At 46.0% G+C, this 20,153-nt stretch overlaps 1 long non-coding RNA gene across 1 annotated transcript in view; it reads left to right on the forward strand.

Moving 5' to 3' along the window:
* Nucleotides 1-7,889, forward strand: part of LOC126989198 (uncharacterized) — a 17,463-nt gene extending 9,574 nt beyond the window's left edge. The window contains exon 3 of the long non-coding RNA XR_007743024.1: nt 7,580-7,889. This is a non-coding gene — a long non-coding RNA (uncharacterized LOC126989198). The remainder of the gene's footprint in view (nt 1-7,579) is intronic.
* Nucleotides 7,890-20,153: the final 12,264 nt, after the last annotated feature.

Consider the following 20,153-nt stretch of genomic DNA (forward strand, 5'->3'; position numbering starts at 1 on the left):
CGCAGTACCAGGAAAAGTTCACGAGTGACACATAACATACCAGTGATCACCACCACCAGGAGAAATACCAAACCCAAGCATGCCAAGGACTACAAACACATCGAAGTGCCGCGCCAGTGGTACAACCTGCCAACCCTGCTACTCTCCAACGTTACCTCCCTCAACAACAAGCTAGACGAAGTCATCACCACCATCAAATCCACCAGCGCTGACGTTGTGGCCATCACAGAGGCGTGGCAGATAGTACCCGAGCTCTTTAACATCACTGATTTCCAGCTCTTCCATCGTCTGAGAAGAGGTAAACGAGGCGGTGGGTTAGCGCTCTATTGCCACACCCACCTCAACCCCTGCCTACTCCCCGTTGAGACACCCGAGGGTGTGGAAACCCTCTGGTCAGGCTCTCACCCCTCCACCCCCGACTCGCTCCCTCGGTACTAATCTGTCTGGTCTACTACCCTCCCCGCGCCGCCTCTGCCACCTTGCTGATCAACCACATCATCGAAGAAATGGACCAGCAGCGCACTCTATTCCCCTCTGCAAAAGTAGTTGTTTGCGGTGACTTCAATCAACTCCACACCAGTGATATTGAGGACCAGCTACATCTCACACAAGTAGTAAATTTCCCCACACACGGCACAAACACACTGGATTTAATCCTCACTGACCTCACTTCCCACTACCTTCCCCCTAAGTCCCTCCCTCCCATGGGACGCAGCACACACCTGTCAGTTCTTTGGACACCTGCACCTACCACATCCAACCAAACCCCGCCAGCCACCAAGACCTACAGGCCTGTTACGGACTCAGCCATCCGCGCGTTCGGCCAATGGATAACACGCCACCGCTGGGTTGAAGTCCTTACAGTGGATGACGTACACCAAAAATGGAGCAACTACACCAGCACAATTACCGCAGCTTACCACCACTTCTTCCCGCTAAAATCAAGACGAGTGCACCCTTCAGACACCCCGTGGATTACACCCAGAATAAAACGTCTCATTGAACAGAGAAATGACGCCTTCCACACCAACCCTACACTCTACAAACCCCTCCGCAACAAAGTTATCCGGGAAATCAAACGAGCCAAGGCCACATACTACCCCCAAAAGATCCACAGCCTCAAGCAAGCTAACATTGGGAAATGGTTTTAAAAAATTAAGGCCTTGTGTGGATTCAACAACAACGCCCCCTCTATCCCATGCGTATCTCACCTCCCGCCACCTGAAGCAACCGAGGCCATCAATCTCCACTTCTCGGCCATCTGTCAGTCCCTCCCCAGCCTGGACCTGACCTCACTCCCAGCTTACCTGCCCGCCCCATCACCACTCCCCACGGTTGAGGTCTATGAGGTCGCCAGGTCACTAAGCCAACTGAAAACAAAGCGGTCCACCACGCCCACTGATCTCCCCATCAAACTGTACCAGGAGTTTGCCCCCGAGCTGGCCACCCCCCTCGCCTCTATTTTTAACGCTTACTTCCGTCAAAGCCAGTGTCCTGCTGACTGGAAAACAGCATATGTCACTCCGATTCCCAAGACCACCACCCCCAATCACTGAGTGACTTGAGGCCTATTTCTATCACCCCCATTCCCAGTCTCCTGTGTGAAGCCTTCATTTTCAAGTGGACTTACACTCATCTTGCTCCCCTCATAGACCCACAACAGTACGGCAATATCAAGTCAACCTCCCCCACACACTGCCTAAGTAATCTCCTGGACGTTGCCTACAGAAATCTTGAAAACGCAAAACATCAGTTTCTCGCTTTTATTGATTTCCGAAGGCTTTTGACCTAGTTCACCATACAGTCATCAACAAAGCAATAAACCTAGGGCTTCACCCTAACCTGGTCTCCTGGCTGGCGCATTTCCTGTACCAGCGTAGACAGGTGGTGAGATTACAGAGTGTGTCATACCCTCATCTACACCTTACTTGCTGGGTACCTCAGGGGTCCAAAATGGGCCCTTTGTGCTTCCTTATCCTAATTAATGACGCCCCTGACCCACACCCCACCGCTGGAAGTACGTGGACGACACCACAGTGGGAGTAACAGTTGACAACAGCAACCCAGATTATTCCACCTCCAGGAAACACTACACAACCTACACATGGACAACACAAAACATGGTCACCATCAACGACACCAAAACTACACTCCTACACATCAACACCTCCTCTGCCCCTGTTGCCCCCCCTGTGGTGTCCATCAACGACACTCCCCTCCGGGTAGTTACATCAGCAAAACTACTTGGAGTCACCCTGGACAACAAGCTCACATGGAAGGAGCACGTCTCCCAGCTCACCAGATCTGCCACCTATAAACTGTACCTGCTGAGGAGACTCAAAACGCTGGGGGCCCCTGGTGTGCGCTGGCGAGCGTGTACTCCTCGTTCATCCTCCCCAAACTGACATACGCGTCCCCAGCGTGGTCTTCATCAACATCACGCAGCGCCGCCAACTTGAACGCGTCCAGAAGCGAGCCTGCAAAATCATCCTGGGCCCTCACTACACCAGCTATCAGGACGCCCTCGACTCCCTCCATCTCACCAGCCTACAACACCGTCACGAGACCCTACTACACCGGTTCGCAACCAAGCTTCTCAACCAGCCCAGACACAGACACATCCTCCCACCCGCAGTGAACCGCCCTCAGCACTCAGTGCGACACCACAACATTATTGCCCCGATACGGGCACGGACTGACCGCTATAAGAACAGCGCAGTGCCCGTGATGGTCAAATATATCAACAATGCAAATTAAGAGCAGCACAATTTGTATGTTTTGTAAATATTTTTCATTAGGACTTATTATTGTTGTTATTATGATTATTATTATTATTATTATGATTACTATTATTATTATCATTATGATTATTATGATTATTATTATTATCTTTACTATGATTATTGCTATTATTGTTATTTCTATTTTCCTTTTTATTTTCGATCATACTACTTTGTTCATTTGTCTCATTCATTTCATTTAATCTTCCATTGATGTATATTTTCAGCTCTAGGGCTGCCTGGTACTTCATGAAATAAACCGTTTATTATTATTATTATTATTATTATTATTACACACACACACACACACACACACACACACACACACACACACACACACACACACACACACACACACACACACACACACACACACACACACACACACACTTTTGTATTCATCTGGGTTATGACCGATTACACACACACACACACACAAACACACACACACACACACACACACACACACACACACACACACACACACACACACACACACACACTTTTGTATTCATCTGGGTTATGACCGATTACACACACACACACACACACACACACACACACACACACACACACACACACACACACACACACACACACGTTAGCTCATCACAGTCATGTCGTCAAACTCTGATATGAAAAAGAAAATGTATCTCTCCTTAAACGTCCAAATTTTAACCATCCAATACATTGTTTTGATCCACGCATCCACCTGTGTACACCTGCCTGGCCATCCACTCAGCCATATACACCTGTCTATCAGTGAACCAATCCACCATCACAACCAATCCACCATCACAACCAATCAACCATCAAAACCCAATCCACCATTACCACCAATCCACCGTCACGGGTCACTGCTGGGCGTACATCATGATTGAAGGAGACAGGTTTGTTGCGGCAGTAATAAACATGAAGCTCAGGTGAGTCGTGTTACCTGTCCACCAGCTCGGTATTTTTTTTTTTTTACGTGTACGCCTATAGCGCCGGTAGGCTTTCTTGAGGGGCCTGAGTGGTGGTCGGCCCCAGCCCATCATGGCGCAGGCAAGTGTTTATAGTGGCGCCATCTTCTCTTGGCTCATGCTGCCCCCTGGAACTCGTTGTTGATTCACTTGGACGGTTTCCTCTAGAGTCAGGGTTGACGGGTAGTCAACAGGACAGCATGTGGGTAGTTTTAAGCCACTCGGCGGTGACTGACAAATCCGAGGTGGAAGCGTGGAGATTCGAACCCGCGTCGTCCATCACGCGGTGAATGTGGGCCCAGCACGCTACCACTCAGCCACCACAGGTGAGCGCCGGACAGGTTAAGGATAGGGGGCGGGTCAGGTATCGCTGATTGCTGGGCTGTCTGTCTGTCTGTTTGTCTTGCTGTCATATCGGGCTGCGTTTTTTTTTGGTTGGTTTGTCTGTCTGCGTCTGTGTTTCTCTGTTTTGTGTCTGCTTTTCTTTGCTCGATATATCTGTCTGTCTGCCTGTCTATCTATCGGTGGATCAGATTTTCTGTGTCTGTGTTTGTATCTATCGTCGTAATGTTATTCATCTTCATTAATTTTCTCTTTACTCCCAGTTGTTTTTTATTTTTCTTAATTTCATGGAGTTTTATTTATTTTCCAATTTTTTTTTTCTTTCCTTTTTTTTTCCGTTCGATCCGTAATCCTAACTCTCAAATAACCCTGTCCGTTAGTGTGTGTGTGTGTGTGTGTGTGTGTGTGTGTGTGTGTGTGTGTGTGTGTGTGTGTGTGTGTGTGTGTGTGTGTGTGTGTGTGTGTGTGTGTGTGTAAGTGTGTGTGTGTGTGTGTGTGTGTGTGTGTGTGTGTGTATAGCTAAGGAGACAGTTCAAGGGCGTAAAGAAAAATATAAAAAAAAGCCCGCTACTTACTGCTCCTGAATAGAGGTCAAAGGAGTGTCCAAAAAGAGAGGTCAATTTCGGGAGGAGAGGTGTCCTGATACCCTGCTCTTGAAAGAGTTCAAGTCGTAGGCAGGAGGAAATGCAGATGAAGGAAGATTGTTCCAGAGTTTACCAGCGTGAGGAATGAAAGAGTGAAGATGCTGGTTGACTCTTGCATAAGGGGTTTGGACAGCATAGGGATGAGCATGAGTAGAAAGTCGTGTGCAGCAGGGGCCGGGAGGGAGGAAGGGATGCAGTCAGCAGGTTCAGAAGAGCAGTCAGCATGAAAATATAGATAGAAAATAGAAAGAGAGGCAATATGGCGGAATTTGAGAGGTAGAAGACTATCAGTATGAGGAGGAGAGCTGATGAGACGGAGAGCCTTTGACTCCACTCTGTCAAGGAGAGCTGTGTGAGTGGACCCCACACACACACACACATGAGATGCATACTCCATACGAGGGCGGACAAGACCCCTGTCAATGGATAGCAACTGTGCGGGGGAGAAGAACTGGCGGAGACGGTACAGAACGCCCAGCCTCGAGGAAGCTGATTTAGTAAGAGATGAGATATGAAGTTTTCAGTTGAGATTTTGAGTTAAGGATAGACCGAGGATGTTTAGTGTTGAGGAAGGTGATAGCTGAGTGTTGTCAAAGAATAGGGGATAGTTGTTTGGAAGATTGTGTCGAGTGGATAGGTGGAGAAACTGTGTTTTTGAGTCGTTGAAGGACACCAGGTTCTTTTTGCCCCAATCGGAAATAATAGTAAGGTCTGAGGCTAAGCGTTCTGCAGCCTCCAGCCTTGAGTCGTTAGGATCCTGTAGGGTGGGTCTTCTATTAAAAGAAGTTGAGTAATGCAGAGTGGAGTCATCGGCGTAAGAATGGATAGGACAGTTCGTTTTGGAAAGAAGATCATCAATGAACAACAGAAAGAGAGTGGGAGATAAAACAGGACCCTGTGGGACACCACTGTTAATAGGTTTAGGGGAAGTACAGTGACCGTCTGTCACAGCAGAAATAGTAGAACGGTCAGAAAGGAAACTGGAGATAAAGGTACAGAGAGAAGGATAGAAACCGTAGGAACGTAGTTTGGAAAGCAAAGATTTGTGCCAGACCCTATCAAAAGCTTTTGATATGTCCAGCGCAATAGCAAAAGTTTCACCGAAACGGCTAAGAGAGGATGACCAAGAGTCAGCTAAGAAGGCTAGGAGATCACCAGTAGAACGCCCCTTGCGGAACCCATACTGGCGATCAGATAGAAGGTAAAATGTGTGTGATAATATTATAATGATGTTTTCGTTCTATCTCTCTCTCTCTCTCTCTCTCTCTCTCTCTCTCTCTCTCTCTCTCTCTCTCTCTCTCTCTCTCTCTCTCTCTCTCTCTCTCTCTCTCTCTCTCTCTCTCTCTCTCTCTCTCTCTCTCTCTCTCTCTCTCTCTCTCTCTCTCTCTGAAGCCTTTCCAATCAGCTCACCTCCACTCTTCCCCCACGTTCTCTCCCCAAAGTGTACCCTCCACTCTTCCCCCACGTTCTCTCCCCAAAGTTTCCCCTCCACTCTTCCCTCACGTTCTCTCCCCAAAGTTTCCCCTCCACTCTTCCCTCACGTTCTCTCCCCAAAGTTTACCCTCCACTATTCCCTCACGTTATCTCCCCAAAGTTTCCCCTCCCTCTTCCCTCACGTTCTCTCCCCAAAGTTTACCCTCCACTCTTCCCTCACATTCTCTCCCCAAATTTCCTCCACTCTTCCCTCACGTTCTCTCCCCAAAGTATCCTCCACTCTTCCCTCACGTTCTCTCCCCAAAGTTTCCTCCCTCTTCCCTCACGTTCTCTCCCCAAAGTTTCCCCCCCACTCTTCCCTCACGTTCTCTCCCCAAAGTTCCCCCCTCTTCCCTCACGTTCTCTCCCAAATTTTCCTCCACTCTTCCCTCACGTTCTCTCCCAAAGTTTCCCTCCACTCTTCCCTCAAGTTCTCTCCCCAAAGTTTCCTCCTCTTCCCTCACGTTCTCCCCAAAGTTTCCTCCACTCTTCCCTCACGTTCTCTCCCCAAAGTTTCCTCCTTCTTCCTCACGTTCTCTCCCCAAAGTTTACCCTCCACTATTCCCTCACGTTCTCTCCCCAAAGCTTCCCCTCCCTCTTCCCTAACGTTCTCTCCCCAAAGTTTCCCCTCTACTCTTCCCTCACGTTCTCTCCCCAAAGTTTCCCCTCCACTCTTCCCTCACGTTCTCTCCCCAAAGTTTCCCCTCCGCTCTTCCCTCACGTTCTATCCCCAAAGTTTCCCCTCCACTCTTCCCTCACGTTCTCTCCCCAAAGTTTCCCCTCCACTCTTCCCTTACGTTCTCTCCCCAAAGTTTCCCCTCCACTCTTCCCTCACGTTCTCTCCCCAAAGTTCCCCCTCCCTCTTCCCTCACGTTCTCTCCCTAAAGTTTCCCCTCCACTCTTCCCACACGTTTTCTCCCAAAAGTTCCCCCTCCACTCTTCCCTCACGTTCTCTCCCCAAAGATTCCGCTCCCCTCTTCCCTCACGTTCTCTCCCCAAAGTTTCCCCTCCCCTCTTCCCTCACGTTCTCTCCCCACAGTTTCCCCTCCACTCCTCCCTCACGTTCTCTCCCCAAAGTTTCCCCTCCACTCTTCCCTCACGTTCTCTCCCCAAAGTTTCCCGTCCCCTCTTCCCGCCCACAAACCTACGCACAACCAACCTCACCACCTCACAGATGTTACCCAACCCTTTCTTCTACCCCAATCCCTATCCCCCTCTCTACCTCCTCCCCCTCCACTCTTCCCCCCACCACACCCCTGCCTCCTACACCAAACAACCTCTTTCCCCCTTCCCCCTGTACCCTCCCTCCTTCCTCAAACCCTCACACCGCTGCCTCCCACACCAAACGAGCCCCCTCCCCCCCTCTCCCTCTCCGCAGGTGCCGCCCACAGAACCCTGGAGGCGGATCAACTGTGTCCCATCTGTCCTTACTTCCTGCCCACGTCCGTCGAGGTCACCACACCTGTGGGCATCCCGGCCAACCTCACCTGCGGCGTCATGCAGCTCGGGGACAAGAAGGTGAGAGGGAGGAGAGGAAGGGAGGTCAGACTTAACCTCGTCCTTAAGGACTTGGGTGAGGAAGGAGATGAGGAGGGAAAGAGGAGATGAATGTGAGAAGTGAGGAGAGAAAAGGAGGTCTGAGTTCACCTATTCCTTTCTGTTCGTTGGTGAAAGAGAGGAAAAGGAGATGAGGATAAAGGTGGTGAGGGGATGAGGAGAAAGATGGTGAGGAGATGAGGAGGTGAAGAGGAGATGAAGGTTAAACGTGAGGAGACAAAAGGAGCTCTAAGTTCATCTATACCTATTCCTGTCCTTGGGTGAAAGAGGAGAAAGCGGAGGTGAGGAGCAAGAATAAGTAAGAAGAGAGGATACAAAGGAGCTCTAAGTTCATCTATACGTATTCTGTCGTTGGGTGAAAGAGGAGAAAGCGGAGGTGAGGAGCAAGAATAAGCATGAAGAGGAGACAAAAGGAGCTCTAAGTTCATCTATACGTATTCCTGTCCTTGGGTGAAAGAGTAGAAAGCGGAGGTGAGGAGCAAGAATAAGCAAGAGGAGAGGAGACAAAAGGAGCTCTGGGTTCATCTATTCCTTCCTCTTCCTGGTTTTCCTGTGTGAGGGTTGGAAAGAGAAGGTAAGGGGCAGGTAAAGAGGCTAGGTGGAAATAGAAGATACACGGTGAGCAGAGATGAGGGGGAAGAAAGTGATAAGAGGTAAGGGAAAAGGAGCTCAGAATTCGTCCATTCCTTCCTTGTTAATGGTTTTCATGGGCGAGGGTTACGAGATGAGGTGGAGATAAGGTGAGAAGAGAAGAGGTAAGAAGGTGGAAAGAGTAGAGGAAATGAGTGATTAAAGGAGTTCGGAGCTAACCTAGTCCTTCTGTTCCTGGTTATACTGTGTGAGAGTTGGAAAAAGGAGATGAAGGACAGGTGAGGAGATAAGGTGAGAAGAGAAGAGGTAAGAAGGTGAAAAGAGTAGAGGAAATGGGTGATTAAAGGAGCTCAGAGTTAACCTAGTCCTCCTGTTCCTGGTTATACTGTGTGAGACCTGGAAAAAGGATATGAAGGACAGGTAAGAAGAGAAGGTGAGAAGAGGAAAGTGAGAAGAGAGGAAAGAAAGTGAGAAGACAGGGGAGAAAGGGAGGTCTGAGGTCACCTATTCCTGCCTCTTCCTGCTCTTCTTGGATGAAGGTTAGAAGGAGGAGATGAGGGGAAGAAGGTGTGGTAAAGGTGAGGAGATGAAAAGGAGACAAGAAGGTGTGGTAGAGGTGAGGAGATGAAAAGGAGACAAGAAGGTGTGGTAGAGGTGAGGAGATGAAAAGGAGACAAGAAGGTGTGGTAGAGGTGAGGAGATGAAAAGGAGACAAGAAGTTGTAGAGGTGAGGAGATGAAAGGTGACAAGAAGGCGTGGTAGAGGTGAGGAGATGAAAAAAGAAAGAAGGTGTGGTAGAGGAGATGAAAAGGAGACAAGAAGGTGTGGTAGAGGTGAGGAGATGAAAAGGTGACAAGAAGGTGTGGTAGAGGTGAGGAGATGAAAAGGAGACAAGAAGGTGTGGTAGAGGTGAGGAGATGAAAAGGTGACAAGAAGGTGTGGTAGAGGTGAGGAGATGAAAAGGTGACAAGAAGGTGTGATAGAGGTGAGGAGATGAAAAGGAGACAAGAAGGTGTGTTAGAGGTGAGGAGATGAAAAGGAGACAAGAAGGTGTGATGGGGTGAGGAGATGAAAAGGTGACAAGAAGGTGTGGTAGAGGTGAGGAGATGAAAAGGAGACAAGAAGGTGTGGTAGAGGTGAGGAGATGAAAAGGAGACAAGAAGGTGTGGTAGAGGTGAGGAGATGAAAAGGTGACAAGAAAGTGTGGTAGAGGTGAGGAGATGAAAAGAAGAAAAGAAGGTGTGGTAGAGGTGAGGAGATGAAAAGTAGACAAGAAGGTGTGGTAGAGGTGAGGAGATGAAAAGGAGACAAGAAGGTGTGGTAGAGGTGAGGAGAAGAAAAGCAGACAAGAAGGTGTAGAGGTGGAGGAGATGAAAAGGAGACAAGAAGGTGTGATAGAGGTGAGGAGATGAAAAGGAGACAAGAAGGTGTGGTAGAGGTGAGGAGATGAAAAGGTGACAAGAAGGTGTGGTAGAGGTGAGGAGATGGAAAGGTGACAAGAAGGTGTGGTAGAGGTGAGGAGATGAAAAGGAGACAAGAAGGTGTGGTAGAGGTGAGGAGATGAAAAGGAGACAAGAAGGTGTGGTAGAGGTGAGGAGATGAAAAGGAGACAAGAAGGTGTGGTAGAGGTGAGGAGGTGAAAAGGAGACAAGAAGGTGTGGTAGAGGTGAGGAGATGAAAAGGAGACAAGAAGGTGTGGTAGAGGTGAGGAGATGAAAAGGTGACAAGAAGGTGTGGTAGAGGTGAGGAGATGAAAAGGAGACAAGAAGGTGTGGTAGAGGTGAGGAGATGAAAAGGTGACAAGAAGGTGTGGTAGAGGTGAGGAGATGAAAAGGAGAAAAGAAGGTGTGGTAGAGGTGAGGAGATGAAAAGGTGACAAGAAGGTGTGGTAGAGGTGAGGAGATGAAAAGGTGACAAGAAGGTGTGGTAGAGGTGAGCAGGTGAAAAGGAGAAAAGAAGGTGTGGTAGAGGTGAGCAGGTGAAAAGGTGACAAGAAGGTGTGGTAGAGGTGAGGAGATGAAAAGGAGAAAAGAAGGTGTGGTATAGGTGAGCAGGTGAAAAGGAGACAAGAGGGTGTGGTAGAGGTGAGGAGATGAAAAGGAGAAAAGAAGGTGTGGTAGAGGTGAGCAGGTGAAAAGGAGACAAGAAGGTGTGGTAGAGGTGAGGAGATGAAAAGGAGAAAAGAAGGTGTGGTAGAGGTGAGCAGGTGAAAAGGTGACAAGAAGGTGTGGTAGAGGTGAGGAGATGAAAAGGTGACAAGAAGGTGTGGTAGAGGTGAGCAGGTGAAAAGGTGACAAGAAGGTGAAGATAGAGACAAGGAAAGGACTTTGAGTAGTAGTCTGCCATCATAAGAACATAAGAACTTAAGAACGTAGGAGTCTGCAAGAGGCCGGTAGGCCTGTACGAGGCAGCTCCTTTGACCCTAAGCTCCCGTGTATCTAACCCCACCTAATATCGCTGTCTATGAATTTATCTAGTCTATTTTTGAATGTGACAATTGTATTGGCACTCACCACATGACTGCTAAGCCTATTCCACTCATCCACCACCCTGCTTGTAAACCAATTTTTGCCTATGTCCCTGTTTAATCTGAATTTATCCAGTTTAAACCCATTACTTCATCTCCTACCCGGTTCTCTTACCAACAAAACCTTATGAATGTCTCCCTTATTATTGCCCTTCATCCATTTATAAACCTCGATCATGTCTCCACGCACCCTTCGCCTTTCTAGAGAATGCAAGTTTAACTGCTTGAGTCTTTCCTCGTATGGCAAGTTTCTCACCCCCTGAATCATCTTAGTCATCCTCCTCTGCACTGATTCTAACATTTTGATATCCATTCTATAGTAAGGTGACCAGAACTGAACCGCATAGTCAAGATGAGGTCTAACTCCAACATGTGTGTGTGCCACCTGCCTTGATATCTCTCCCCCATAACCTTGATATCTTGATGAAGGCGCTCGCCATGCTCATCGCTCACGTCTCCAAGAGTAGCAGGAAATCATCGAGATGGCTCTAGAGGAAATGAACCTTTATGCTCATGCTGCAGCCTAAAAGATGAGAGCTATCAAGCAATGTCTCCACCAACCCTTGGAGCTTGCTGCTTTTTGCTCCCTAAAAATCCCTTCACAACAGCCACCAATGAGTCCCAAGCTCTTTTTCCTACGTCAGTCATCGAGCTCGAGAAGTTTTGGCATTTCATTAACTTTCTCATTTGTGTCCCATCAAAAACACCAGCCTTTATTTTATCATAACTTAGGCCAGGAAATGTTGTATACATATGAATTTGAAACAGTCACCCTCCACATTAAGAGCTTCGACAAAGTGCTTCATTAGTCCTAGTTTAATATGAAGGGCTGGGAAGATGATTTTCTCTCTCTCAACAAGGGGTTGGTGCATGATATTCTTCTTCCCAACAGTCAAACTTTCTTTTTTTAACTGGCCAGAGTTTCTGTTCCCAAAGTTTGTCTTTCGCTCGGCTGTCCCATAAACACAGGAAACACGGATATTTTTTATGCCCTCCTTGTTGGCCGAGTAAAAAGTTGACCATTTTCAGATCCACACATATGACGCATTTGTGTTAATCAAACTTGAGTAAGTCTAATACAGTTTTAATGTGTTCAGGATTCTCTTGTAAATGCACAGAGTGACCAGTAGGAGTAATACATATTTTAAACTCTTTTTTGAACTATCTATAAAGAGTCTCCATTCATGAGGATCATACTGTAGACTCGTGTAGAGCAACCATCGCTTTTAACAGATACAATATATTTATATATCTGCGTGTGTCTAGATAGATAAATAACTGTCTAAATAAATAGATAAAATAAATATCAACATATATGATTACCTGTGATATCTCTTATAGCTATGGCTGGGGCCAATATGGACCAGCCCATAGATAAAAAAAACTTGATGTGATAGAAAAAAACTATTGTCTTTTGTAAACTCAGTGACACCAAATTACCCAAGAACAGGTCTCAAACTTAGGTCACTAGAAAAAAGTTAAAACTTGTAGGCCAGTGAATTATTAGACACGCATCGCGCGCGCGCGTCCACACACACACACACACACACACACACACACACACACACACACACACACACACACACACACACACACACACACACACACACAATCGCACGCGCACGCGCACACGCACCAATCACCAATTCATCATACCTTTGAATGCATCCTCACCCTACTCCTTCCCTTCCACGTCGTATTTCTTCCCATTTCTTCTTCTCTTTTCTCTGTTTCTCATTCACCTTACTCCCCATCCTCTCTCTACTCCTTCCCTTCCACTCCGTATTTCTTCCCATTTCTTCTTCTCTCTTCTCTGTTTCTCATTCATCTTACTCCCCATCCTCTCTCTACTCCTTCCCTTCCACTCCGTATTTCTTCCCATTTCTTCTTCTCCTTTGTTTCTCATTCACCTTACTCCCCATCCTCTCTCTCACATTATCCACCTCCCGTTCATCTCCAGTATTCCTTTTCTTCCTCGTTTCCTCCAAAGTTCCCTCCTGTTTCTACTTCTCGTTCTTCCTTCTCCTGTTCGTTCCCTTTTCTATCTTCCCGCTCCTTCTCCTCCTCCCTCTTCTCTTCTTCGCTTTAAAAATACGGCGGGCGAGGACGGGGCAAAGGCAGCCCTTGATCAACCAACCCGTAGCGTCAGTGCGACTCACAAGAAAATGTGTAACTAACCACGCCTCCGACAAGCGAACTGATACAACTCGTCACGGCCACATTTCTATCATGTACACAAATGCACGTAGTTTAATACCCAAAAAGGACGAAATTAGGGCGTATATTACAACAGATAAACCAGATGTGGTAGCCATCACAGAGACTTGGGCCAACTCTACTCATCTAGAATCCGAACTGTCATTCCCTGGGTACGAAAGCTTCCACAAAAGTCGAAAGCACAAGAAAGGAGGAGGAGTAGTCTGCTACGTAAAAAGTACACTCCCTGCCATAAAAATAGACAAACAGGACGCAGAGAAATACGATTCTGTCTACGTGGAAATAACCGCAAATAACAAGAAACTAACACTTGCAACCGTATACAGGCCTCCGAAACAACAGGCAGCCGATGACACTGCCCTCTACGAAGAGATTCACTCTGTTACACAAAGCAAGGAAACAATTATAATTGGGGACTTTAACTGCCCTAACATTGACTGGGGACTGATGAATGAAGATCAAGAGGGTAACAGGCTTATAGAAATGGTGGAGGATTCGTTCCTCACTCAAGTTGTAACTAAACCAACAAGAGAAAACAATCTGCTGGATCTGGTATTAGTAAGCGACCCTGACCTCATTCGCGACTGTACAGTTGGTGAGAAACTTAATGGGTGCGATCACCACTTAATCCGTTTTAATATCAATATATGTAACAAACTCGTAGATAGTCCGTCAGTGATACCAGATTACAAAAAAGGAAATTTCAACTAAGCCCGTGCGCTGCTTCCTCTACGACCTGGGACCAACTTGGCATCACCGACAATACAATCGACAACGCGTGGAACGTCTTCAAAGATAAGCTGTTGCAAGTAGAGAAGGCTACAGTACCTACGAAATCCAGGCGAGTAAATGGGGCCATAGATCCACCGTGGATGACCAGAGAAATAAAAAGGGCAGTAAACCTAAAAAAAAGGAATTATAATTTGATGAAAGAGAATGCTACGGCCGAAGCCAGCACACAGTACCACAACAGTCTCAGAGCTTGTCGCAGCCTTATTCGGAGTAGCAAACGCAACTATGAAAAGCAAATAGCTCGCGAAATCAAAACTAACTCCAAGAAATTCTTCACGTACATAAGATCGAAAAAGAAAGTAAATCCAATATTGGTCCCCTGACAGACGAGACTGGATCTGTAACTCAGGACAGTAAACAGATGGCCAGAATCCTCAATAGTAACTTCGCATCCGTATTCACAGTCGAGGACATCGAAACCATTCCCGAGGGTCCTGACCCGCCGAGTGAGATCACGCCGCTGGAAATTGACTCAATATGCGACCAAGAAGTAAAAAAGTACTTGGACAAACTCGACACGAACAAATCAACGGGACCCGACAGTTTGTCCCCGCGGTTATTAAAAGAGCTTAAACAACAAATACTTCAACCACTCACTAACATATTCAACCGGTCAGTTCAACTAAACAAGGTCCCGGAAGACTGGAAGATGGCGAACGTAACACCGATTTTCAAAAAAGGAGACAAAAGCGTTGCATTAAACTACAGGCCCATAAGTTTGACATCAGTGGCAGGAAAAATACTCGAAAAGATTAGTAGAGATAAACTTGTTAAGTTTCTAGAAAACAATAATATAATCTCCGACACCCAGCATGGCTTCAGAAACAAGCGCTCCTGCCTAACGAATTTATTAGACTTCTTCCAAGGTATATATAAGAACTGGGATGCCCACATTCCCAGTGATGTTATATACCTGGACTTTTAGAAAGCCTTCGACAAGGTACCGCACGAGCGACTCCTTAAGAAACTACACTCGGCGGGCATCGGAGCCAATCTGATCGCGTGGATAAGAGATTGGCTCACCGACAGAACACAACGAGTTCTACTCAACGGACAGCCTTCCGATTGGCTTCCAGTCACTAGTGGAGTGCCTCAGGGGTCAGTGCTGGGACCCATCCTCTTTATCATATATATCAGTGACCTAGAATCAGGACTGAAATCCACAATATCGAAATTTGCAGATGACACCAAGGTGGGTATAGATGCCCTCACAAAGACCGACTGCGAAATAATTCAGAAAGACCTCAATCACATTATCGAATGGTCGGAAAAATGGCAAATGTCTTTTAATGTTGACAAATGCAAAGTCATGCACATTGGGTCCCAAAATAGTAACCATACATACATCATGAATGGGAGACCTCTGCAAGCGATGCAGGAGGAAAAGGATCTTGGAGTCACTATCAGCAGTGACCTGAAACACGCGAATCACTGTAAAAAGCATACAACAAGGCCAACATTATGCTCGGGTTCATAGCGAGGAACTTCGAGTGTAAAACACCAGACGTGATGCTATCCTTGTATAATTCCATGGTAAGACCGCACCTCGAGTATGCAGTGCAGTTCTGGTCTCCCAATTACAGAAAGGACATTGCTCTACTGGAAAGGATTCAGCGACGCGCCACAAAGATGATTCCAACCTTCAGGGCTCAACCGTACGAAGAACGACTCAAGCGACTCAATCTCTTTACATTGGAGAAAAGACGCCTACGAGGGGATATGATTCAAGTCTTCAAGTATCTAAAAAAGTTCAATAACGTCGATTACTCCAAATTCTTTGAACTGCAAACCAACTCAAGAACTAGAAATAACGGTTTACCCATTCAGTCGAGTCGATGTAACACAGACATTGGAAGGAGTTTCTTTTCAAACCGAGTCATCCGCCACTGGAACAATCTTCCCTCAGAAGTAGTAAATGCGAATACCATCAACTCCTTCAAATATAGAATCGACCGTCATTTCGCTGCGTCGGGAGTAAACTGAATAACGAGGGGCTTCCATCTGCTCCTCAATATCGAGGTGCTTTCATCTGCTCACCAAGCCCCAAGTGGCGGTCGAGCAGATTAAATCACCCAAGCGGGCGACCTCGTAATGAGCCAATAGGCTTTCTGTTGCCTGCATTTCCATGTTTCCATGTTTCCATGTTTCTCATACAACTTACTCTTTTTCCCTCCCTCTCACATTTTCTACCTCCCGTTCATCTCCATTATTCCTTCCCATTCTCGTTTCTTAATGTCCTTCTCTCATTCCTAAATTCCCTCCGTTTTCTACTGCTTGTTCTTCCTCCTTCCCTTCTTCAATCCCCTTTCTACCTTCCTCTCCTTCCTTTTCTCCCTCCCAGTTCCTCCTTCCTCTCCTCTTTTCCCATTCTTCCTGCCTTCAACCCAGACACTCTTTCAGCCTAATGATAACTCAGCCCTCCCTTCCCTGTTCCAACTTTGCAGCCCAGTAATTACTCTTAGGCTCCGTCCTTTGCCCTCTTATGATTCTATGTCCGCCGGGCCGTGGTTAGGTACATGTATGTGTAGTTAAGGCATATCAAGACCTGACACACACGAAACAGTACTGAGATTTGGTCTAACTACTTTTTCTACTACTACTACTACTGCTACTACCACATTGGATCCGGAAATTCACTTCTTTTTCCATCTCCACTGTCTCGTCTACCATTGATCCCAAGTACTTAAATGTTTTCACTCTCTTCAACATTTCACCATTTAGTCTAATTGTGGCCTGTTGGTCGCCACTTGTATCTGTTGTGAAGTATTCCGTTTTGGACCTACTAATCTTCATTCCTCTGCTTTCCAAAGCAACTCTCCATTCTTCTAGTTTTCTTTCCAGCTGTCTTCTCTCCTCTGTCACCAAGACGATGTCATCAGCATATAATACACACCAGGGTGGTTCCTCTCTGACATTTTCTGTAATGACATCGAACACTATATTGAAAAGTAATGGACTTAGTGCCGATCCTTGGTGCAATTATCAAGACATATAGGAGAGAGGACTTCAGATTGCTTAAAAGAGTGACGGAGAGAAATTAATGCTCATAAAAACACTGAAGAGAAGGGCTTTTAGCAGATGGCGTGGTGATACAGAAAAGAATGAGGGACGTGTAGTAGAGGCTGTGAATTAGAGGCACAAGACAAGAACGAGTGGAAACGTTTGTGTGAGGCCGAGGACTTCTACAGGGGAACGTTACAGGCTGATGGTGATGATGAGAGAGAGAGAGAGAGAGAGAGAGAGAGAGAGAGAGAGAGAGAGAGAGAGAGAGAGAGAGAGAGAGAGAGAGAGAGAGAGAGAGAGAGAGAGAGAGAGAGAGAGAGAGAGAGAGAGAGAGAGAGAGAGAGAGAGAGAGAGAGAGAGAGAGAGAGAGAGAGAGAGAGAGAGAGAGAGAGATGCTGTCCTTTATTGATTATATCAGTGGTCAACACACTTTTTGCTGAGTCAGGTTTTGTGGTTGCTTTTTTTAGGTAATTTTGAGGTGCTGATGTTAAATATGTCAGCCATTTTTTGCTAACACATCAGGTTTTCATCCTGTAGCACATCCCTATTTTATGATGTACAGTATGAATAATTTACTTGGTCAGGAGAGTTTACTAAGGCTCTTCGTCTCATCAGCTCTCCTCCTCTTACTGATAGTCTTCTACCTCTTAAATTCCGCCGCCATGGTGCCTCCCTTTCTATCTTCTATTGATATTTCCTTTTTACAGTGAGTCTTTTTCTTCCTTTTTCTCCTTTTTTACTGTTTTTTTTTCTTTTATACCGACAGTAATAAAGTCTCTTTCAACCTTTTTCTATTTTTTTTATTTTACTTATTATAATTTTTGCTTTACTTTTACTTTTTACTCATTTTTTCTTCTTATCTGTTATACATAGTGACAAAGTTTCTTCCTTACTTTATTTTCTCTTTTTCTTAGCCACAGACGATTCAAGTGATTCTACGTTATATTCACACTAGTTCATCTTTCAAGCTGTGTAAATGCAAGTATTTTCCTAAGTCTATATCTATTGACCTTTTTCTTCTTTTCCTCCTATTATGAATTCCTCTACTTATCTCACTTTCTATTTATTTGTCTTTATATTTCCTTGCGGTTACTGTCTCTATCTTCCTATACATTCACCCGTTTGATATTTCTGTTCCTTTCCCGTAACCGACATGTATATCTAATGAAGCCGCACCATACGAAGCCTGACGTGTTCCGTTCTAGCTTGTGTCTGTTCAAACACTTCTTGTTTTTTGCAGTGTCCTTTTCCTTCTCTTTCATCATCCTTTCTTCCGTCTCTTTCCTCTGTCGACTCCCTTCCTCTATACGTGCCCATTGCCGGCCTTTTGTTTTACACCAGTTTAAAATGACTCAATCTTTTTCCAGGTCATTTCAACTGTTTCCAAAGGCTGCTGCTGAACCGTGATAGGCTGCAGATTTTGTCATGTAAATTATCTGCTGTTCGGCGCCCCAGTAACGCTATAGTGCAGCACCAATAACCTCAAGCTGACCTTTTCGATCGTACGGGGGTCAGAGACACATGCCGATCACAGTCACGACCCTGTGTAACCTCCCGCGAATTACAGGTCGCTGATTGTCGTTATTAGGTCGTAAAGTCAGTGTGACTGGGGCTTTATCTGTTCGTATTCGAGCCTGTACACCTGTCTAATTAAATACCTGTACCTCGAGAGACGGATGAAGTGGCTTTAATAGGACAATAGGGATGTGGTAATTAGTGTGTGTGTGTCAGTGTGTGTGTGTGTGTGTGTGTGTGTGTGTGTGTGTGTGTGTGTGTGTGTGTGTGTGTGTGTGTGTGTGTTTGTGTGTTTACGTTTTATATAACATGCAACGTTGTATTGATTGCAGCAACACAGCTCTATCTCTCTCTCTCTCTCTCTCTCTCTCTCTCTCTCTCTCTCTCTCTCTCTCTCTCTCTCTCTCTCTCTCTCTCACACACACACACACCTTATACATTTTCATTGTGCATATCAAATCGTGGGTCGTGGCAGCAACTCACACACACACGCACACACACGCACACACACACACACAAACACACACACACACACACACACACACACACACGTTAAATGGCTGAGTCCGATAATAATTTGGGTCTTGTTGATTATTCCGCAGTAACAGTGTGGGTATCCCGACACCGCGGCGGGGAGGGGGTAGTAGTAGCAGTAGAAGAAGTAGTAGTAGTAGTAGTAGTAGTAGCAGTAGAAGAAGTAGTAGTAGTAGTAGTAGTAGTAGTAGTAGTAGTAGTAGTAGTAGAACAAAGGAGTACAAAGGAAAAGCAAACATCAACAGACCTCTTGGTACTAACTAGGCTGTAGCCTTTTCATTGTTGCTACCATCTACTCTAATCTATGAGTCAGAGACACAGGACAGCGAAGGCTCCTCCCCTCCCACCAGTCCCTCCAGCCGAGGCTGGCATGAAAAGGATGAATACCATGTACTATAGAAAAACTACAATGGAATTTTCAATGGACAGAAGGAAGATCATTCACGACGACTAGGCTAACACTACTTTCTGTTCGACCGGAGCAAAATAGTGGATGTTCGGGTTAGCTTCTAAATATTTGTCTAGTCGGTTTTTGAACGTGCAAATACTTTAGCTTCCGGCGACGTTTTGAGGCAGACCATTCCATACATTGATGACACGGTTGAAGGAGAAGTGCTTTGATTCATTTGAGTTGAAACGCTTCCTCGTTATTTTGTATCCATTGTTTCTTGTTACACTTGGTTGAGAGACTAAAATAATCATGAACATTAACGATGTCGAATCGCTTGAACATTTTAAATACTTAGACAAGGTCACCTCTTAGCCTGCCTTTGATAAGCTGAATATATTCAATTAACATAACATCATAAGAACGTAGGAGTCTGCAAGAGGCCGGAAGGCCTGTAAAAGGCAGCTCCTTTGAACCTAGGCTCCCGTGTATCTAACCCCACCTAATATCGCTGTCCATGAATTTATCTAATCTATTTTTGAATGTGACAATTGTATTGGCATTCACCACATGACTGCTAAGCCTATTCCACTCATCCACCACCCTGTTAGTAAACCAATTTTTGCCTCTGTCCCTGTTGAATCTGAATTTATCCAGTTTAAACCCATTACTTCGTGTCCTACCCGGTTCTCTTACCAACAAAACCTTATGAATATCCCCCTTGTTAAAGCCCTTCATCCATTTATAAACCTCGAGCATGTCTCCACGCACCCTTCGCTTTTCTAGAGAATGCAAGTTTAACTGTTTGAGTCTTTCCTCGTATGGCGC

This window comes from Eriocheir sinensis, unplaced genomic scaffold (assembly GCF_024679095.1).
Source record: "Eriocheir sinensis breed Jianghai 21 unplaced genomic scaffold, ASM2467909v1 Scaffold1091, whole genome shotgun sequence".
Taxonomy (NCBI): Eukaryota; Metazoa; Arthropoda; class Malacostraca; order Decapoda; family Varunidae; genus Eriocheir; species Eriocheir sinensis.